The sequence below is a fragment of the Schistocerca serialis genome, chromosome 2, assembly GCF_023864345.2.
Source record: "Schistocerca serialis cubense isolate TAMUIC-IGC-003099 chromosome 2, iqSchSeri2.2, whole genome shotgun sequence".
In the NCBI taxonomy this organism is placed as follows: domain Eukaryota; kingdom Metazoa; phylum Arthropoda; class Insecta; order Orthoptera; family Acrididae; genus Schistocerca; species Schistocerca serialis.
In genome coordinates, this window is record NC_064639.1 from 793,973,921 (window position 1) to 793,997,832 (window position 23,912).

A 23,912-nucleotide genomic window follows, 5' to 3' on the forward strand; every position below is an offset into this window, starting at 1 on the left:
TGGTAGTAACGTGCTTCGCAATAATCAACATTGCCTTGTTGACGGAGCACCTGCAGAAAGCCGAAACAGTTGTGGTATGTCAGCGTGGCTTTAGGGGAGAGATTTGTCTGCCTTACGGCTGTCAGTCACAGCAGTCGGCGAGCGGTCCTCATTGATCCAGCGCAGAGGGCTGAGTAGGCCTCATCCGTAACAGCCATGAATACCGGCAGCGGCAACCATTCTGTGGGTCCGACTTTCTTCTCTGGCCCTATGTTCAAATTAAAATACGTGTTACTGTCTTAAGCAGCGTCAGACACTAATGCGTACATATCATTACATTTACTGTAAATACGCTGTCAATCTACGAGGGTGTGCTAAAAAGTAATACTTCAGAATTTTTTATTCTGTTGTCAATGAAGGAGGCTGCCAGCAAATTTGAGCTACACATAAACGAAGCCAAGGCAGAGTACCTCGTTATGACGCGTGGTCATTGTCAGACTGCTGATCATCTACAATCACTGCAGGTTGGGGACCAGTCCTACAAGAGTGTGCAAGAATTCAAATACCTGGGGGCACTTTTCACTGAGAACTCGTCATGTGAAGCACAGATCAATGCCATACAAGCAGGAAACCGATCTTACCACAGCCTAGCACAACTGCTTCGGTCCAGATATCTCTCCAGACAGTTCAAGATCCGACTGTACAAAACCCTGATCCAGCCTGTTGTTCTATATGGCTGTGAGACATGGAGTATCCGGAAACAGGACTTCCATAAGCTCCTTGTTTTTGAGAGAAAAGTGCTTCGGAAGATCTTCGGTCCATTTCTGGATGCAGATACAGGGGAATGGAGGATCAGATACAACCAAGAGCTTGAAGAACTATACCAGCAGTCCAGCATAGCAGGAACTGTCAAAGCCAAAATCCTCCATGTGGCCCAGATGGAGGATCACAGATGGCCTCGGAAGCTCCTGGATTTGACACCTACAGGAAAGAGACCGCCAGGGAGACCGAAGAAGCGTTGGAGAGATGGACTCGATGAAGGTTTAAACCAAGTGTCAATAGATGTGAACGGATGGCGGATAGCAGCAATGGACAGAATACAGTGGAAGAGGAAACTTGTAGAAGCGTGTGGTCCACTGGGCCTGGTCACGTAGTAGTAGTAGTAGTAGTTATCAATACCGGTTGAGTTATTACATGTCATGCATATTACTCAGTCGATTTCCCCGCTTCGCCGATGCAAGATCCAACCCTCTGTGGCTAGAGGCCTCCGAAACGTAGCATGTAACATGACGGTGCATATTGTAAGTACTAAAAAAATACTCCGTCCCAACAGGCCATGAAGGCCCAACGGTACCGACAAGCTGCCGTGTCATCCTCAGCCCACAGGCGTCACTGGATGCGGATATGTAGGGGCATGTGGTCTGCACACCGCTCTTCCGGCCGTAGGCAGTTTACGATACCAGAGCCGCTACTTCTCACTCAAGTAGCTCCTCAGTTTGTCTCACAAGGACTACGTCCACCCGGCTTGCCAACAGCGCTCGGCAGACCGGACGGTCACCCATCAAAGTGCTGGCCCAGACCAACAGCACTGAACTTCGGTGATCTGATGGGAACCGGTGTTACCACTGCGGCAAGGCCGTTGGCTTGTATTGTAAGTACACTGACGGAAAAAGAAATCGCAACAGAAAGAATGAGATGTGGAACTAAATGAAAGTTTGCAAGCATGTTTCTACAAATGAAAAACAATATCTATTCAAATTTCACGCCAGTCGCATGACAGTGTCGCTAGTAGGGCCATCATTAGGATGGAAATCAGCTTTGCGTCAATTTAAATACGCGCTGTAACGGTCAGGAGGGTTAGTTACCTTTCAGACTGGACGTGTTGAGTTGATGTAAGTCAAGAGTGTCTTCGAGCTGACAAGGACATACCGTTTGAACGAGGGCGTGTAACAGGGCCACTAGAAGCTGCATGTTCCTTCTGCGATATTGAGGATATGCTTGGCAGGAATGTAGCCACTGTACATGACTACAGGCGTCGGTGGTTGCAAGAATGTACGTTCGCAAGAAGACCGTACTCTGGACGGCCCTGTGGAACTACCGAGGGGGAAGACCATCGCGTTCGGCGTATGGCTCTGGCGCATCGTACTGCATCTGCAGCAGCTATTTGAACGACGTTTGGCACCACAGTGACACAACGAACTGTTACAAATCTGTTACCTCAAGGACATCTCTGAGACAGGCGCCCTGGAGTGTGCATTCTACTGACCACAAAGCAACGCCATTTTCGACTTCAACGGTGTCAAGCGAGAGCTCATTGGGGGGCAGGGTGGAGATCTGTTGCATTTTCTGATGAAAGCTGGTTCTTCCCCGGTGCTAGTAATGGTCGTGTGTTGGTTAGAAAGGGGTCAGTTGAGGGCCTGCAATCCAACCTGTCTGCGTGATAGACACACTGGACGTAAACGTGGAGTAATGGTCTGGGATGCGATTTCATACGACAACATGAGACTTTGGTGGTTATCCCACGCACCCTGACTGCAAACTTGTACGTCAGTCTGGTGATTCGATCTATTTTGCTGCCATTCATGAAGAGCATTCCAGTGGACGTTTTCGAACAAGATAAAGCTCTCCCACTACACCTGTTGTAACCCAACGTGCTCTACAGCTTGTCGACATGTTGTCTTGGTCTGCTCAATCACCAGTTCTGTCTCCAATGGAGCATATATGGAACATCATCAGACGACACTCAAGCATCATCCACACACAGCTCTAAATCTTGCGTTTATTGGCCGACCAAGTGCAACGGGCATGGAACTTCACCCTACAAACTGATGTCCGGCACGTGTACTACATCATAAATGCACGTTTGGGTACTTGCATTCAATACAGGGTGTACATAAAGTTCCAGAACACTCTCACCTACTTACTGTGCAAGAACTTAACATTTTACAAATGTCATACATATTGCAATTTGAAGAGAAACTCTGAAAGTCTTTTTTACAAATATTCGATACGCGAACCGTGAGTGACCCGGCAGACGTCAATACGGTAATCGATTTCTTGCCATACCCGTCCCAGCATGGCATCGTCGACTGTGGCAGTCGCTTCCCGCATTCTCTCCCGCAGATCTGCTACATCATGTGGTAGAGGCAGTACATACACCAGATTTTTAATGTGTCCCAACAGAAAAAAGTCACACGGTGTGAGATCTGGTGATCGGGGAGGCCATTTCATGAAACAGCTGTCCCCTTCTGTAGCACGGCCGAACCATCGACGCGACAGCTCCATGTACAGGTACCCACGAACTTCACGATTAAAATGGGTTGGAACCCCATCCTGCTGAAGGATGAACGGAGAGTCCGATTGCATTTGAGGCATCAGCCATTGCTGCAACAAGTCCAGCTAGGAATATCCAGTGACAGTGCTATCGGCGAAGAAGAACAGACGTACAGTTCTCGACGTGACAAGCACTAAAAACATTTACCTTTAGAGAATCACGCTCAAATTCAGTGCATTCCTATGGATGCTTTGTACCCCTTATTCGACAAAGATACCTGTTCACTTTCCCATTAGGGTGAAAAGTGGCTTTGTCGCAAAAAATTAAGTGATGAACAATGCTATCACCATCTTCATTCAGATGTTTCAACTGCGAACAAAACTCAAAACGTTTATCTTTGTCGTCGTCATTTAGCTTCTGCACAAGCTCCAATTTGAATAGTGTCATAGACAGCTTCTGTCGCAGGACTTTCACACTGTTCATTGGAGCCATTTCGTGTTCACGAGATGCACGACGCTCCGATTTCTTTGGACTCCTTATGAATGTCTCTCGTACGCGCTCCACATTCACTTCACTCACACTGGGACGTCCGCTTCTCTTTGCCGGGCACAAGCAACCCGTCGTAACGAATCTGTTGTGTCAGTGGTAAATGGCCTTCCTTGTCGGTGGCTTCTTACCGTACTTGGTTCTAAACATCCATTGAACAGCTGTAGCACACTTGTTTTTGTTGAACTCCAACAAACAGAAACCTCGCGCCGCACCTGAACTCGCCAAGTTTAACGACTAGCGCTGACTATCGGCAAATTGACAAACTACGCTGTGGTGGTATACATGAAAAAAATCTTTCAGGATTTCTCTTCAAAATGACATATGTATGATATTTGTACAATGTTTGGTTATTGTGCAATAAATAATTCAAAGTGCTCCTGGACTTTATGTAACCCTGTATTATGGCTGTTATTGATGTGCCAGCATTCCACATTTGCAATGGCTTATCTCGCTCTTACATTAACCTGCGATCTTGCAATGTTAGTCGCTTAATGTTACTTGGACAAATTTATTTCCGAAATTTCATTACTCTACATTAATTATTTTTTGTTGGTGCGATTGTTGTCCCTTCAGTGTATGTCGTTGTGTGCTAAGTAGCCTGCTATAATCGATCTGCTAACTTCAGGAAACTGAAAGCACTAATTGGAAGAGTTCGTCCACACATGGAGTACTTCAGCAGTGTACAGAGATGGATGTGACCGTCACCAGAGTTCGTGAATTTCTAAAATGAAATTATTATAATATTAATAAACTCATTATATATTATTAATCAGAGCTTTAGAAAATCTGCAGTATATATTTTAACTCAGTATTTAGAAGAGATGTGATTAACTATGTTGGAAAGTTGAAGGGTTGGGCATCCAAATAAAGTAACAAAATTAAAAATTTGAATCCAACATTTAAGTTCTAAGTCGCCATTTGTAACTGATTTATTTTCCTTATTACTGATCAATAATATAGAAACAGTGATGGTTGTAATTTGTTCATTATTATTGCTGTCACTAACATTTGTAATTTAATTTTTTTATGCTTAAATTAAAAGATATCTTGTATACAAAACACCACTTACAGATTAATGACACAATAAAGGTATAGATTTTTTCATAACAAAAAAAAGAAAAAAATGACAGAGCAGATAGAGAAGATCCAAAGAAGAGCGGCGCGTTTCGTCACAGAGTTATTTGGTAAGCGTGATAGCGTTACGGAGATGTTTAGCAAACTCAAGTGGCAGACTCTGCAAGAGAGGCGCTCTGCATCGCGGTGAAGCTCGCTGTCCAGGTTTCGAGAGGGTGCGTTTCTGGATGAGGTATCGAATATATTGCTTCCCCATACTTATACATCCCGAGGAGAATGTAAAATTAGAGAGATTCGAGCGCGCACGGAGGCTTTCCGGCAGTCGTTCTTCCCGCGAACCATATGTAACGGGAACAGGAAAGCGAGGTAATGACAGTGGCACGTAAAGTGCCCTCCGCCACACACCGTTCGGTGGCTTGCGGAGTATAAATGTAGATGTAGATGTAGACAACACCAGACCACACACGAGCACTGCGACATCTCTAACAATCCGGCGCCTCCATGAAGTCCCGAATTGGCACCATCCGACTTTCATCTCTTTCCAAATCTTAAAGAGCACCTTCGAGGACTTCACTTTGATAGTGATATAGTCATGCATCCAGAGGTGAGGTTGTGGCTCCTCCAAAAGTCAATCATTTTACAGTGACTGCGTCAACAAACTGATCTATCGTTTGAAGATATCTGTTTTTCGCTGGGGGGACTATGTTGAGAAATAAACATGTACACATGAAGAACAGTGGTGTAGAATAATAAGAAAGTTTGTTTTATTTAAAAATCGGTTATTGTGTAAGTCGTATACGGGGCGTCTCAGAGCATAAGGGGCAAAATTATTCATATCGTAGAGGATCTTATACTGAGTATTTTGAAAGAAGAAACTAAAGACTGCAAATAAGTGCACAGCTTGAACCAAAATTCGCACACTCAGACATGACAGAAGATTCCTTGCTTCTAGCAGTGTGAAGATGTCGTTAGCAAAATTTCGTCCCACGCACATCCATATCAACACAAATTATAAAAATAAATGTATGTATGTACGTTCCATACTTCCTCCTAAACCACTGGTCCGATTTCATCAAAATGGCTCTGAGCACTATGGGACTTAAAATCTGAGGTCATCAGTCCCCTAGAACTTAGAACTACTTAAATCTAACTAAACTAAGGACATCACACACATCCATGCCCGAGGAAGGATTCGAACCTGCGACCGTAGCAGTCGCGTGATTCCGGACTGAAGCGCCTAAAACCGCTCGGCCACCGCGGCCGGCCCGATTTCATCAAAACTTGGTACACATACCATTTACCGTCTGGAAAGAATCAGTGTGGGGTATGAACCACCCACCTGTCAGAGGGGTGGGTGTTGGGATGAAAGAGCAATGTAGCTCACAGCGTGAGAAACCCCATACTTCAGTCATTCGGTACTTGAGAATGAGAGCACTCACAGACTTGCAACAAACTTTACTCGTAATTTCAAACCTTCACGAAAATTCTTCTCGGTGACAACCTCCACAAAATGATAAAAGGGGAAAAGTTTATCGCTTACTACTTTTTCTCTGTTCATGCAGTACAACTGCCAGACGAAGTATGACGATTTAATTTATTACTTATTCACTACTTACTGTATTCGTGACACTTTTTGCAGGCAGTATTCACTTATAGCTCTAAGCGAGAAAAATTACGTGTTTGTACGACACACAGTCCTGGAGATACTACGTCATAAACACTGAATGTGTGGAGAACTACCACATCATGCAAGACGTTTAAATTTATTACTTCGTTGCTATTAAAAGTATTCGCAACTCGTTTCGCAGATAGTATCCACATTTGTCGCTGAATGTACCTATAAAATTGTATCATTGTGCGACTCATAATTAAGGAGCTATGACGTCAAATACTGAGATACGAGAAAAAAACTGCCGCACCATGCGTGACGTTCTAATTTGTTACTTCTCTTCCTACTAACTGTATTCACAACACATTTCGCAGAGAGCAGGCTCATATGCGACAGGTGGTACCTGCAAAATTATCTCTTTTTACAGAGCATAATTTAGCAGTTACGACGTCATAAACGGTAAGCTGTGTGAAAATGAAACTGCATGGCGGAATGCGCTAGACTTCCATATGAAATATGTGTACAAATACGCGTTTCAGGGGCTTTCTAATTATTTGAATTTAATTTTCTTTTTTTGTAATTGTCGCAGTTTCGAATCCTGCCTCGGGAATGGATGTGTGTGATGTCCATAGTTTAGTTATGTTTAGGTAGTCCCAAGTTCTATGGACTGATGACTCCAGATCTTAAGTCCCATAGTGCTCAGAGCCATTTGAACCATTGTTTAATGAGCATAAAATGATGCAATTAGCCATTTGAGATTTCCAGAAAACAGTCAAATACTCTATTAAATGAAACATCGAATACAAGACTTTTGTTGCCCCTGGAAGCAGTTAGACATGGAACCTACAACCAGAACTGTGCACAGTGAATCATGAACGGGTTAGACGTTTAGTAAAATAGATGAGGTGACGGACAATATCTGCAGCAGTATGAGACGGGTCTCTGACGACGTATTTGTGTACATAGATCTTCATTATTGAAGGTTGTCACAAATTTCAGTCCAACTTGACAACTTCTCTCTAGTGTGTAGATAGTCATAGCCACTTTGTAATAACATAGCCGTCTGACCCGCTATCAGGAACGAGGGTAAGAACCATACGTCCTGCATTCTCGCCACAAGAATAAACAGCAATAGAACCCAGTACGTTGTCCTCGATGGTAAGTGTTCATCGGAGGTGAGGGTATCATCTGGAGTGCCCCAGCGAAGTGTGGTAGGTCCGCTGTGGTTTTCTATCTACGTAAATGATCTTTTGGATAGGGTGGATAGCAATGTGCGGCTGTTTGCAGATGATGCTATGGTGTACGGGAAAGTGTCGTCGTTGAGTGACTGTAGGGGGATACAAGATGACTTGGACAGGATTTGTGATTGGTGTACAGAATGGCAGCTAACTCTAAATATAGATAAATGTAAATTAATGCAGATGAATAAGAAAAAGAATCGTGTAATGTTTGAATACTCCATTAGTAGTGTAGCGCTTGACACAGTCACGTCGATTAAATATTTGGGCGTAACACTACAGAGCGATATGAGGTGGGACAAGCATGTAATGGCAGTTGTGGGGAACGCGGATAGTCGTCTTCGGTTCATTGGTAGAATTTTGGGAAGATGTGGTTCATCTGTAAAGGAGGCTGCTTGTAAAACACTAATACGACCTATTCTTCAGTACTACTCGAGCGTTTGGGATCCCTATCAGGTCGCATTGAGGGAGGACATAGAAGCAATTCAGAGGCGGGACGCTAGATTTGTTACTGGTAGGTCTGATCATCACGCGAGTGTTACGGAAATGCTTCAGGAACTCGGGTGGGAGTCTCTGGAGGAAAGGAGGCCTTCTTTTCGCGAATCGCTACTGAGGAAATTTAGAGAACCAGCATTTGAGGGTGACTGCAGTAGTTTTACTGCCACCAACTTATATTTCGCGGAAAGACCACAAAGATAAGATAAGAGAGATTAGGACTCGTACAGAGGCATATAGGCAGTCATTTTTCCCTCGTTCTGTTTGGGAGTGGAGCAGGGAGATAAGATGCTAGTTGTGGTACGAGGTACCCTCCGCCACGCACCGTATGGTGGATTGCGGAGTATGTATGTAGATGTAGTAGATGTAGACTTACACCCTACTTAAACTAAACTAACTTATGCTATCTCACAAAGAAAGGTATAAAATTCGGCTTTATTGTAATAAGGATGCAGGTGTATAGCTGACAATGAGGGTGGAGCCTCCACTAACCGCAAGAGGTGGCCTGGCGCTTGGTTAAACCCCCGTTAGCGGGTGAGCGCCTGGCGCTGCCGGCAGCCGGCAGCCGCGGCAGAGCGGCGCCTCGCGCCCCGACGGCGGACCCCCCCCCCTCCCCCCACCACCCCCTTCACCCGGCCCTCCCACGCTGCCAACAGAGTTATGCGTCTGGCGACCCCTCGCCCAGACGGCGTCGCTCCCACAACACGTGGGCCCGCTTCACCTCGCCCACGCGCGCAGCCCCGTCCAGCCACTTCCTTGGTCAATGGCATCGCCGCAGTCACTGCAGAACACATCAGCTGTACTCGCTGCCGCAGTCACTAACAGGAAAGCTATTTATACTACTAAGCGGCTAACCCGGTTTGCGGTGGAACTACGGCCGTAATTTTTCCCGAGGACATGCAGCTTTACTGTATGGATAAATGAGGGTGGCGTCCTCTTGGGTAAAATATTCCGGAGGTAAAATAGTCCCCCATTCGGATCTCCGGGCGGGGACTACTCAGGAGGACGTCGTTATTAGGAGAAAGAAAACTGGCGTTCTACGGATCGGAGCGTGGAATGTCAGATCCCTTAATCGGGCAGGTAGGTTAGAAAATTTAAAAAGGGAAATGGATAGATTAACGTTGGATATAGTGGGAATTAGTGAAGTTCGGTGGCAGGAGGAACAAAACCATTGGTCAGGTGAATACAGGGTTATAAATACAAAATCAAATAGGTGTAATGCAGGGGTAAGTTTAATAATGAATAAAACAATAGCAATGCGCGTAAGCTTAAAGTAGAAAAGGAGTTTTGCTATTTGGCGAGCAAAATAACTGATGATGGTCGAAGTAGAGAGGATATAAAATGTAGACTGACAATGGCAAGGAAAGCGTTTCTGAAGAAGAGAAATTTGTTAACATCGAGTATAGATTTAAGTGCCAGGAACTCGTTACTGAAAGTATTTGTATGGAGTGTGGCCATGTATGGATGTGAAACATGGACGATAAATAGTTTGGACAAGAAGAGAATAGAAGCTTTTGAAATGTGGTGCTACAAAAGAATGCTGAAGATTAGATAGGTAGATCACAAAACTAATGAGGAGGTACTGAATAGGACTGGGGAGAAGAGGAGTTTGTGGCACAACTTGACCAGAAGGGATCGGTTGGTAGGACATGTTCTGAGGCATCAATGAATCACCAATTTAGTATTGGAGGGCAGCGTGGAGGGTAAAAATCGTAGAGGCAGAGCAAGAGATGAATACACTAAGCAGATTCAGAAGGATGTAGGCTGCAGTACGTACTGGGAGATGAAGAAGCTTGCGCAGGATAGAGTAGCATGGAGAGGTGCATCAAGCCAGTTTCAGGACTGAAGACAACAACAACTACGACATTCCTGGTAGGAGGTTGCCTATCTAACGGCTTCCAGGGGCAACAGAAATTAGATTTTTCAATACGTCATTTAATTATTGATCGAGTTTAATAATTTAATACACGGTCATAATCTAGTCATTAAGATACAGGAGTCACCTACTTAATGTGACCACTACCTTTGTCAGACGTCAAATTGGAATAACCACTCATAGACGGCAGGCAGCAGCACTAGCAGTGGAGGATCTATAAACTGTGTCGGGGGGACGCGGAAAACAGTTCACTCGTTGTCCTAATGTGGAAACTGAGTGATTTATCCTACATCCGGAATGGCATGATCATTGGCTTCTGGCCCAATAGTGGAAGCACATCAGAAACGGCTAAGTCTATAAACTGTTCGCGTGCCGTTATTGGTTGAAATATACGGGATGTTCAAAAAGTCTCTCCGCAGTGCCGTATGATTGTTAGCCGCGAGTGCCGTATGCCGCAGTGAATATACCGAAATGAAACTCAGTGAAATATAGGTTATTAATTTATTCAATATTCATTTTTACTCACAAATTCTCACATTAAATGTTGAAAGTGTCCCTTCTGTTATTGAATACACATTTCAATTCGTCTAATCATGTTTCCAAACACAAGCTGTAACATTTCTTTTGTAACAGAAGGAGTGAAAGTGGATATTGCAGTTTTCAATTCATCGATGGATTTTGGACGGTTTTTACAGATAGTTGCTTTCGCTGTAGCCCAGAAGAAAAAGTCAGGTAGTGTTAGATCAATCGAACGAAATTTTTGAACCATTGACAATAATGCAGTATCTTGGCAAGATCAGTATTTTTTTCAGTTGTTGTACGACTGCCAATTTGTATGGGAAAAGTTCTAATTTTTTTTCTTACAGCTTTGTGGGCCGTTCCGTCACTAACATCGATTTCCTGCGCGAGTTTTTTTACTGACTTGTTCGGACTCTTGGACATTTTATCGGAAATATCGAGTAGTTTATCCTCAGACAAAACGATAGGACGACCACTTCTCGGTGCATCTGTCACTGAACCCGTACTTCGAACTTTGTTAGTCAAATCTCGCACAGTATCGCGATGTAGGAGTGTTGTCTACGGTAAAACTGAATGTTTGACGAATTGAAACTGTGTACTTACCGCCAGCTTTGAACACTTGTTCGACTAAAAACACACGATCTTGAATAGTTAGCATTTTAACAGTGACAAAAACGAAACAAACGAACAAAGGAACAAAACTTAAACGTTCACGTCAACACGTAACGACACACACGAACGATACTAATGACGCTTGTTGAGTTAAACGAAACAGTGGAATGTTGGGAGTGTCCACATGAAGGGAAGTAACCTCGGCAGGCAAACAGTCATACAGCACTGCAGAGAGACTTTTTAAACACCCCTTACCACGCAGGGCAAAATGACGCTACTCAAAACCGGCGCCCAGGCAGCTGCGGTGCACCACGGGCCCTAGATGACAGAGGTGAACGTCGGTTGCGTAGATGTATATAGCCAAATGGACGTGCAACTACTGACTGCCCAGAGGAATCAAGATGGTTCCAACACTGCCTCTTCAACGACCGTGCACCAAATGTTGCTGCGTACGGGCCTCCGCAGAGAGCGCCTATTTCGTGCAGACATGCTGACTGCTCTTCATCGGCGACGAAAGCTGGAATTTGCACGCCAGTACCACAACTGGACGTCCAGCGGGTGGCATCACGCGGCCTTTTCGGAAGAATCACATCTTTTGCTCTATTGCGCAGAATCCTGTGGATGTGTGCGGCTTGAAACATTTGAAAGCAAACGAGGAGGAAGCGTTATGGCGTGGAGAATGTTTTCGTGCCTTACCTGCCCTAGGGGATCATGTCCACACCTATGTGCACTTTGTTTCTCCTCGGCGTGATGGTATCTTCCAGCAGGACAATGCAACATGTCACACACCTCGCAGTGTGCGTGCGTGGCTCGAGGAGCAGCAGGATGAGCTTACTGGACCCCCCTCGCCTCCAAACCATACCCGACGGAGAATCTGTGGGACCATCAGGATCGGGCCATGGATCCTGAACCGAGAAACCTAGCGCAGCTGGCCACGACACCGGAGTCGGCGTGGCTCCACATCCCTGTCCATACCTTCCAGAACCTCACTGACTTCCTTCCTGCACGTCCGAAAGCGGTCAGCGCTGCAAAATGTGGTTGTTGAGGGTTTTGAAAAGTAGTACCATTAATGTGATTAGACAATGTATAATTACATTTTAAAGATCTACTACAGTAAGACAAGTATTAGACTAAGAAACTGTCGCAGGTTCGAATCCTGCCTCGGGCATGTATGTGTGTGATGTCCTTAGGTTAGTTAGGTTTAAGTAGTTCTAAGTTCTAAGGGACTGATGACCGCAGCTGTTACGTCCCATAGTGCTTAGAGCCATTTGAACCATTTTTTTTTTAACTAAGAAACTCCGTATACGGTGTAGAAAAATTTCCGCTACCAGTCACAATAAAAGGTTATTTATTTGTCACACGACCGGTTTCGGGCTTGCGCCCATCCTCAGGTGTTTATACATTCATGTACATGTTTATTTTGCTGGAGATCACTATATAAATTAAAAAAATTACACTACTGACCATTAAAATTCCTACACCACGTAGATGACGTGCTACACACGCGAAATTTAACCGACAGGAAGAAGATTCTATGACATGCAAATGATTAGCTTTTCAGACCATTCACACAAGGTTGGCGTCGGTGGCGACTCCTACAACGTGCTGACATGACATTGTTGTGATGCCTCGTGTAAGGAGGAGAAATGCGTACCATCGCGTTACCGACTTTGATAAAGGTCGGATTGTATCCTATCGCGATTGCGGTTTATCGCATCGCGACATTGCTGATCGCGTTGGTCGAGATCCAGTGACTGTTAGCGGAATATGGAATCGGTGCTTCAGGAGGGTAATACGGAACGCCGTGCTGGATCCCAACGGCCTCGTATCAATAGCAGTCGAGATGACAGGCATTTTATCCGCATGGCTGTAAGTGATCGTGCAGCCACGTCTCGATCCCTGAGTCAACAGATGGAGACGTTTGCAAGACAATATCCATCTACACGAACAGTTCGACGACGTTTGCAGCAGCATGGACTATCATCTCGGAGACCATATCTGCTGTTACCCTTGACGCTGCATCACAGACAGGAGCGCCTGCGATGGTGTACTCAACGACGAACCTGGTTGCACGAAGGGCAAAATATCATTTTTTCGGATGAATCCAGATTCTGTTTACAGCCTCATGATGTTCGGCACATCGCGGTGAACGCACATTGGAAGCGTGTATTCGTCATCGCCGTACTGGCGTACCACCCGGCGTGATGTTATGGGGTGTCATTGGTTACACATCTCGGTCACCTCTTGTTCGCATTGACGGCACTTTGAACAGTGGACGTTCCATTTCAGATGTGTTACGACCCGGGGCTCTACCCTTCACTCGATCCCCGCGAAACCCTACATTTCAGCAGGATAATGCACGACCGCATGTTGCAGGTCCTGTACGGGCCTTTCTGGATACAGAAAATGTTCGAGTGCTGCCCTGGCCAGCACATTCTCCAGATCTCTCACCAATTGAAAACGTCTGGCCAATGGTGGTCGAGCAACTAGTTCATCACAATACGCCATTCACTACTCTTGATGAACTGTGGCATCGTGTTGAATCTGCATGGGCAGCTGTGCCTGTACATGCCATCCAAGCTCTGTTTGACTCAATGCCCAGGCGTATCCACGCCGTTATTACGGCCAGAGGTGGTGGTTCTGGGTACTGATTTCTCACGATCTATGCACCCAAATTGCGTGAAAATGTAATCACATGTCAGTTCTAGTATGGTATATTTGTCCAATGAATACCCGTTTCTCATCTGCATTTCTTCTTGGTGTAGCAATTGTAATGGCCAGTAGTGTATTTGCTGGTGACCAAACAGATGCAAATAGGAGAACTGTAAGTGGCAAGGCAGCATTTGTCGAAAATAAAGATGAAGCATCATGATGTTGATAAACATGAAGCATCATTATTATAGTTACGCTATGGTGACAGTTTTTCCACTTAGTTGCACACTTATTATCATTTTCACGCTCAGGTGTTTATACATTAATGACCTGTTCATATTGCTTGCGATCACTGTGACTAAACACCAGCAAATAATTTTTTGTATTTATACAGTGATCTCCAGTAATATAAACATGTACATGAATGTATAAACACCTGAGGATGGGCGCAAGCCCGAAACCGGTCGGGTGACAAATAAATAACCTTTTATTGTGACTTGTAGCGGAAATTTTTCTACACCGTATAAAAAACAGTCACAGACTTCAACAGCATCCACTACGGATAAAATTCATTTAACTGTGTATACGTTTTAAGGTGACATATTACCTAGAATATATTCATTCAGTATAAGAGAATGTGAGTACTTGCCGACTTCTAACAAACTTTACACGTAATTTGAAACGATTATAAAATTACTTCTTGCTGACAGCCTCCACAAAATAATGAAAGGAAAACAGTTTACCGATTACTACATTGTCGCTTTACATGCAGTAAAACTGCAGCATCTGGTATTCAGGCATGACGTTTCAATTGGTAACTACTTTATTACCAACTCTGTTTGTAGCGCATTTTTTAAACAGTATCCACTTATACCATTGGAGATACCTGTAAAATTATATCGTTGTACGACACATAGTACACGAGACGTGATGTCATAAACACAGAGATGCCTAAAAAATCTGCTTTTACATGAAACAAATCACAAATTATCCAGACTATAGTCATCGGGTGTTCGATAATAATAATAGCATTTACCGATTTCAAACCAACTTTAAACATAATTTCAAACTTTTTCCCGCTTATATTCTTAACGTCCAATATTTTGTACATTAATTGATTTGTAACGAAATTTTTTTAAACATAATTTCAAACTTTTTCCCGTTTACATGCTTAACGTCAAATATTTGATACATTAACTGATTTGTAACGAAATCAGATGTTTGGAGCTGTTTTATACATGGGAGTTCGATCATTTAAAGAATCAGTGTACTGTGTTACTACACTCATGCTCATAAATTAAGGATAATTGCAGAATGTGGTGCCACACAACGTGGCACTAGACAAAACTAGCGCTAACAGCATAGGCACATAGAGAACACAAAAGACACAGATCTGTAAGTACACAGTATTGGTGATAAGTTGAGAAAACCGTCGCGAAACACATGTGATACAAAACGCCACTGTTTCCTGCGCATGAACCCCCACATCAGTATGGGATATGATCACCTAGCACACGCTCATAGTTCGCACAACGAGTTGGCATACTCTGGATCAGGTGGTCGAGCGGCTACTGGGGTACAGCCTCCAATATTTGCACCAGTGCCTATCGGAGCTCCTGAAGCGTCCTAGGGGTTTGAAGACGTGCAGCGATACGTCGACCGAGAGCATCCCACACGTGCTCGATGGGGTTTAGGTCTGGAGAACAGGCATTCGCCTGATATCTTCTGATTGAAGGTATTCTTCCACGATGGCAGCTCGGTGGGGCCGTGCGTCATCATCCATCAGGGACCCACTGCAGCTCTGAAAAGGCGGACTTACTGGTGCAAAATGACGGCCCGATGCACCTGACATGTTACAGTTCCTCTGTCAAAGATATGCAGGGGTGTACGTGCACCAGTCATAATCCCACCCCACACCATCAAACCACGACCTCCATACAGGTCCCTTTCAAGGACATTAAGGGGTTGGTATCTGAGGTCCCTTTCAAGGACATTAAGGGGTTGGTATCTGGTTCCTGATTCACGCCAGATAAAAACCCGGCGCGAATGACTGTTCAGACTATACTTGGACTCGTCCGTGAACATAACATAGGACCACTGTCACAATGACCACGTACTGTGTTCTTGACACCAGACTTTACGGGCTCCCCTGTGACCAGGGGTTAGCGGAATGCACTTGCAGGTCTCCGGGCGAATAAACCATGTCTGTTCAGTCGTCTGTAGACTGTGTGTCTGCAGACAACTGTTCCAGTGGCTGCAGTAAGGTCCCGAGCAAGGCTACCTGCAGTACTCCGTGGCCGTCTGCGGGCACTGATGGTGAGATATCGTTCTTCTTGTGTGTTGTACACTGTGGACGTCCCGGACTGTAGCGCCTGGTCATGTTTCCTGTCTGCTGAAATCGTTGCCATAATCTTGACATCACACTTTGTGGCACACGGAGAGTACGTGCTATGACTTGCTGTGTTTGACCAGCCTCCAGTCGCCCTAGTGTTCTACCCCTCATAACGTCATTAATATGTGTTCTTTGAGCCATTTTCAATTCACAGTCACCATTAGCACGTCTGAAAACGTCTGCACAGTTACTCGCTGCCCCGTACTCTGACATGCACCAACACACCCCTGCATATGTGGATTGCTGCTAGTGCCACCGTGCGACGACCGCAGGCCAAATACACCGCATGGTCATACTCCGAGGTAATTTAAACCAGCAAACCGCCCATCAGGGCGCTGGTTCGTGATGTATCAGCATTATCCTTAATTTATGAGCACGAGTGGGGAACAGCACTTGAACAAGATATAGTCAAATGGTTCAAATGGCTCTGAGCACTATGCGACTTAACTTCTGAGGTCATCAGTCGCCTAGAACGTAGAACTACTTAAACCTAACTAACCTAAGTACATTACACACATCCATGCCCGAGGCAGGATTCGAACCTGCGACCGTAGCGGTCGCTCGGTTCTAGACTGTAGCGCCTAGAACCGCAAGGCCACTCCAGCCGGCAAAGATATAGTCTGTCCAAATTTAGTTTTCTACATTTGTTGCTTCGGACTCGGTGAGAGTACGCTCGGTCGACACTTTTCGCCAATACTTCCCTGTCGATGTCTGTCACTATTCATTACTTTTTCGTTTGCCAAACCTCCATATCGTCTAGTTCGACGCTGTTCTTCATCTGCGACTGGTCTCCTGAATACCACTAGTGCCATTTTTTATATGTGGCATCCGCCTTGCACTTTGTGCCTAAGTATGAAAACTTTATCACGTCTTATTAACTCCGACAGGATGCGAGCATCCACTGCTCAATATTTTTTTTGAATTCATTCACAGTAAGAGCCCTGAAGTTCGACTACAGCGATCGATCGTAATATTACGATCACCTACTTCGTAGTACAAGGTAACAATGAACATCAGAAACATTTCAAAAAATCGGTAGAGATAAATGGCCAACAACAAATGATATACGAGAACGTGCTGAAAAGAAGCAATTCCTCCGAATTTTTTATGTGAAAATTCATAAGGCTTTTCAAATAAAACGCACATTATTAACATCCTACAACTTTATTCTCTTTGTTCACACATTTATTTCTCAACATAGTCACCCGGCGTACGAACACATTCCTCCCGACGAGAGACCAGTTTGTTGATACAGTCAGTGTAGAATGTTTGACTTGCTTGACGGAGCCACAACCTCACCCTACTTGTATCGCTTCATCAGTATCAGAGTGAAGTCCTCGAAGCCGTTCTTTAACTTTTGGAAGCAGATGAAAATTGTATGGGGCAGTTTAAAGAATGGTCGATGACAATGAATCCAAGGCGTCGGTCTGTTGCAGATGTTGCATCGGTCCTGTGTGGTCTGGCATTATCGTGCTGAAGGAAAGGGGACTCCATGTGTGGATGAATCCCAAACTGAGTTAACAGCGTACCGTTTCTCATGTAAGGAAAAGAAATTTAAGATTATTGTAAGCGAATATGCAGCACACTTAAGAACAATCAGAAATAGTGAAAGACTGATCAGTATGTGTGACATGCTCCAGCTGAAAATGTTGTCTCTTTTCTTTCTCGCGAACAGGATATCCAGGGTCATCGTTGAATTCCCAAAGAAATACGTTGTTAGCCTGGAATTTTGCTGATTTGGCTGCCGCTAACGCGTGGAATAGCCGCCTCTTTCGCCACCTCCGCCATTCCGAAGTCCAACTTCTCCGCCCTCGCTGAAGTTGAGGTCTTCACCGTCAACCTCGCTAAAGGCCCTTACATGGTACTATCAACCGAGCCGTATAAACAATTTTTTTCTGGCCTGGGATAGGCGACCTTGGATAAGTTAGGGCCCAGGGAGTTTTTCAAGTTATTGTTATTGTTATTTTCACTATTATTATTCGGTGCATTTGTTCTGCGTCTAATACAAAATGTATCATAAGAGAATAATACATTTGTCCAACAGAATGAAAAATAATTAAATATCACTGTCATAGGCCCTGACTTCACGAGATACCATACAGATATTGCAGTTAAGCTTGGGCCAATGACAAACAGTATAATGATTAGGTACCATATAGAGCAACCGCAGCTCTCGTTGCCGGCTGAATTCTGATCTTTTCGTAACGCCAGGATTTCACCCGACTGTCTCGCCTGTGCAGCGAGTGCACAGTTCAGCGAGCACCTGAAACTTATGAACAGACCCGATGGGCGTGACCTTTAAAGTAACAAACTTCGTAAAAGGCTACAAACAATGTTTTTATGCCACAATGAGGCACGAAGACCATTATTACTGCTTTACGAGAGGCATTACAGCTTCAACATCATGTATTATTGGAGGACAGGGTTTCGTGACAACGGCTCGAGATCTCGACTGGAATATTAGCGTGTGCCGTCACGCCCGACGTGAGTTCAGTTCTACAAATTCCATTATTATGGACAAAAACAAAAGGGTAGAGGGCACTTATATTAAGTCTCCATGTTCTCGAGGCAACTGCTAAGTTAGTATCTGCAGGCTTCCAATTTCGGCTTTGCAGTACATTATATAGCGGATTCAGTTGCCAAAAATAAAATTCTGGCCGTCTGTTTTAATGATCTTCAAGCTTCTTGTACCACACGTAACTCAGTCATGAGCATAAATGCTGACATTGCTCAATACTGAACATAAGGAGCGTCTACACGGAATATATGTCTCCTAAAATATCAACCAAGCTTCTGTCTCACCTGGAATTCAGGAACAAACAAGGTGTATTTCGTCCAAATATAACACAAATCTTACACTTTACCCGTCTTACGCAGGTCCCTAACGAATTGTGAATAACATTAAGAAACACTTAACACTCAACAACCATTTGAATTATAGTAAAAATTATAATAATTAAAAAAGCAAGAATGAAGAGATGTTTCCAAAAGCCGCATAGCTGTATGAAGGAGTTTTACTCGCAACTACCAGTTTCACGTCAGTATAAAGCGTCTATAGCGACATGAAACAGGTAGGTGCATGTATACTGACGTGAAACCGGTAGTTGCGGATAATGCTCCTTCATACAGCTATGTGGCTTTCGGAAACACCTCATCAATCTCGTGTTTTTCTTATTCAAACTGTTATTGAGTGCTGAGTGTTTTTATTTCTATTCACGATATGTCCGAGCTGTGGTTGCTTTCCCCAGGAAGTTGTTTGCAATATTAATAAATGTTTCGATTTATGTTGAATACAAAACAGAAGTTCGTAATTTTCATATGATATTTCTACTTATTTGGAAAGATTAATAACTATAAAAATAAAACAAACATTTCTTTTTAACGGTGCAAGAAACTTTATTTCTGAAGTTATTTTGATAATCTTAAAACAAAATTACAATCTAATGATAATTTTTTTCTAAAAATGAGTTTCTAGGTTCTATTGTTCCGGTATTGCAAAAACTAGAGTACGTTGTTAGAACCAATATTTGTGTGGAATGAGTGCGTTATAAGATTTCCGTTTGAAACGCAGTTTCGAATGCTTGGATTGTAACTTGTCACAAAAGTTTCGACATGATATAAAGTGCATTCTGAATACTCCGTCCTCTAATCTTTCTAACGAGCTGTAAATTACCATATGGTAATGGCATTTTACAAATAAGTAACTTCTGAAGCTAGATGTTTCATCAGATTTCGTATCAGTTTCTGTACCATTACATTTTAGATGGCTTTTCTGTTCCCACACAAGATATGGTCATTACAGAGTTAAATCAAATATTAGTCAGTGTCAAATTGCTTCTAAAAATGTTGTCTTTAAATATTTAGATGTTGCAAATTTGTTTGTAATTACAATTCGTCAGAAACCACTCCTTCCGTATTTAACTTGCAAGAATATAAAGTGAACGTTATAAAATTATGTTAGTGTAAATATCAATGACAATATTCTGATGTTTGTTTCTTCGTCTATATGCCGAAAATCAAGCGTGCCGACTTCTAGTGAAGAACCCGACACACAGCAAAAAGTGTTATACGATTCAATACACGACATGTTTCAGTAGTCTGCGATACACTGTCTAAAACGTTATAGTGTCTAACTAACCCATAATGTTTTACGACTGCCGCATTCTATATTTTCACGAAAACAGTGAAAGAAATACAATTGTTTAGTACATATCGTTGTATTGTTTCACAAAATATTCGCCTTAAAATATTATAAAAATTTTTGCATGAGTTCGAACCAATTCTGGAAATATTTTCTTCGATCAGATATATTGGTATCTCAAAAATATGGTTTTGGAGAGATTCGACGCTTCTTGAGGTGGTGAAAATCACTAGCCACGTATTTTTTTGATTTACATCAAATTTTTCTACAATACATGGCGTATCAAAAAGAATCATCCGATTTAAGAAAACTGTAACTATTATCTATTACGTTATTTGAGATACGTGAGTGAACAACGTACTGTTGGAAAGAGCAAACTGTCGAGTTTTACGTGGTTCCCGCTATATAGCAGTAGTGTGTGCCCACTTTGGTTCTAGTTAAAACGGTGTCAGGACAACAGAAAGCGTTTTGGTTCTACGTTTTGCGCACTGCCAGTCAGTAATAACTGTTCAGCGCGACTTTCGTACTAGGTATTGTGTGGATCCTACTATAGCATAGAGCATTAAACGATGGCATGCACAATTCCGAGAAACAGGTTGTTTGTGTGAAGGCAGATCGCCGGGCCACACACGTCGAACGCATCCACCATAGTTTCACAAGGAGTGCGCAGAAATCCGTTTGCCGTGCAGCTCGACTGCTCAACATGCTCCAGATGTCCGTCTGGCGTGTGTTGCGTCGACCTTTACACATGGAACAACACAAAATTCAGCTACTGCAAGCTCTTCGTGAAGGTGACACACAACAACGTCTGGAGTTCTGTAATTTCGTTCTTGGCAAGATGTAGGATGACAGTTGTATTCCACGTTTAGTGTTTGGTGACGAGGCAACATTCCATTTAAACGGAAAGGTAAACCGACATGATGTGAGAATATGGGATACGTAACAACTACATGAAGTTGTACAAACTGAAAGGGACTCTCCAAAATTTAATGTGTTTTGTGCAATCTCACGGGAAAAGGTGTATAGTCCATTTTTCTTTGTCGAGAACACTGTTACAAGAAGCACATACCTCGATAGGCTTTGAACTTTTTTCCCTCAGTTGGACATTGGTTCGAACAGCTTCATTTAGCAACAGGATGGGACATTTGGAAGTGTGGGATTTTTTAAATCAAAGGATTATTGAACGATGAATCGGTCGCACTGGACCAAATGATTCAGTCTTAAATTACTGGCCTCCAAGGTCACCGGACCTGACTGTATGTGGTTATTTCTTATGGGGGTTTATAAAAGACTCTGTTTATGTGCCTCCGTTACCAGCAACAATGATTGAACTGAGACATCGCATAATAGCAGCTGTGGAAGCTGTAACTCAAGACATGCTCGTTGCAGTGTCGGAACAATTTAAATACCGCATTGACATACGCCGTGCATCTCAAGGGGGCCTACTGAACACCTATGAAAAGATATGAAAAAAAAATTTTTTTGAGTTTCCCGTTCAACAAAAAACAAAAGTAACTATGTTTATTAATTTTAGAAATACAGACGTGCCAAATCGGATGATTCTTTTTGATACACCCTGTATTACGAGGGTCACTCCAAAAGAAATTCACACTTTTTTTGTAAAAATACAGTTTTCATTCAGCATGTCTGAAAGTTTTACAGTGTGTAGATACATCCTTCCCGCTTGTTTTCAAACCTAGTTCAACCTGTTCCCGTGAGTGACGCCGTCACAGCATGTCTTCAAGATGGCTCCTATACTTTACGTTCGTCAGAAGCAACGTGCTGTCATAGAATTCCTGTGCTGTGAAAACGAGACAGTGGGAAACGCCCACAAGAGGTTGAAAAAGGTGTATGGAGATGCTGCTGTCGATCGCAGTACAGTTAGTCGGTGGGCAAGCAGGTTACGTGATGTAAGCGGGCGCACGCCAATACTGAGGATTGTCCTCGCAGCGGCAGGCCTCGTACTGCACACATTCCAGACAATGTGCAGAGAGTTAACGAATTGGTGACTTCTGACAGACGCATCGCAGTGAACGAATTGTCACGCTACGTTGGCATAGGGGAAGGAAGTGTTTGCAGAATACTGAAAGTGTTGGCGTTAAATAAGGTTTGTGCCAGGTGGGTTCCCAGGATGTTGACAGTGGCTCACAAAGAAACAAGAAAAACGGTATGCAGTGAACTTTTGGAACACTACGAGAATGGTGGAGATGCATTTCTTGGAAGAATTGTGACAGGTGATGAAACATGCCTCCATCATTTTTCACCAGAGACGAAGAGGCAGTCAATGGAGTGACATCATGCAAATTCACACAAGAAAAAATACTTCAAAACCACACCTTCTGCTGGAAAAGTTATGGCTACGGTGTTTTTCGATTCCGAAGCACTCTTGCTTGTGGACATCATGCCAAGTGGAACCACCATAAATTCTGATGTATATATGACGACACTGAAGAAACTTCAAGCTCGAATTAGTCGTGTTCGACCACATCGGCAAAAGCAGGATGTTTTGATGTTGCACGACAATGCACGGCCAAATGTCAGTCAAAAATCCATGGAAGCGATCACAAAACTCGGATGGACAACACTGAAACACCCGCCTTACAGTCCTGGTTCAAATGGTTCAAATGGCTCTGAGCACTATGGGACTTAACATCTATGGTCATCAGTCCCCTAGAACTTAGAACTACTTAAACCTAACTAACCTAAGGACAGCACACAACACCCAGCCATCACGAGGCAGAGAAAATCCCTGACCCCGCTGGGAATCGAACCCGGGAACCCGGGCGTGGGAAGCGAGAACGCTACCGCACGACCACGAGATGCGGGCTTACAGTCCTGACCTGGCTCCATGTGACTATCATCTCTTTGGGAAACTGAAAGAGTCTCTTCGTGGAACAAGGTTTGAAGATGATGGGTTTGAAGATGATGACTCCCTCGTGCACGCTACCAAACAGTGGCTCCAACAGGTTGGTCCAGAATTTTACCGTGCGGGTATACAGGCGCTGGTTCCAAGATGGCGTAAGGAAGTTGAGAGGGATGGAAATTATGTGGAGAAATGAAAATATTGTTCCTAAGGATGTATCTATACACTGTACAACTTTCAAACGTGTAGAATAGAAGATGGATTTAAAAAATAGTGTGCATTTCTTTTGGAGTGACCCTCGTATTTACTGCAAAACTTACTGTAAATAAACTACTCAACCCGTTTTTGAGCAACCAGCGTTTTAACAGTAACATGTGAGAAATTTTATAACAATGGTAATATCAAACTCAACATTGCCATCCATTGTCAGTTTCTAAAAAAGAATTAAAAGGTGGGGCTCGCAGGTTTCTCTGGTATTTTCAACTGCTTCCTGTGTCCTTAAATACCCTGGATCCTCGATTTGCTTCTCTGTTAACTGTCAGCAGTTTCTCTCAGCAGTGACGGTTTTCTCATTGGGAAACAGTCTAAAAGATTAAAAACAATGTGTGATACGTGAATTCAATACAACTCATTAAGGGA

General features: G+C 43.6%; 1 pseudogene; it reads right to left on the reverse strand.

Moving 5' to 3' along the window:
• Nucleotides 1-1,505: 1,505 nt before the first annotated feature.
• Nucleotides 1,506-1,623, reverse strand: LOC126458977 (5S ribosomal RNA; annotated as a pseudogene).
• Nucleotides 1,624-23,912: the final 22,289 nt, after the last annotated feature.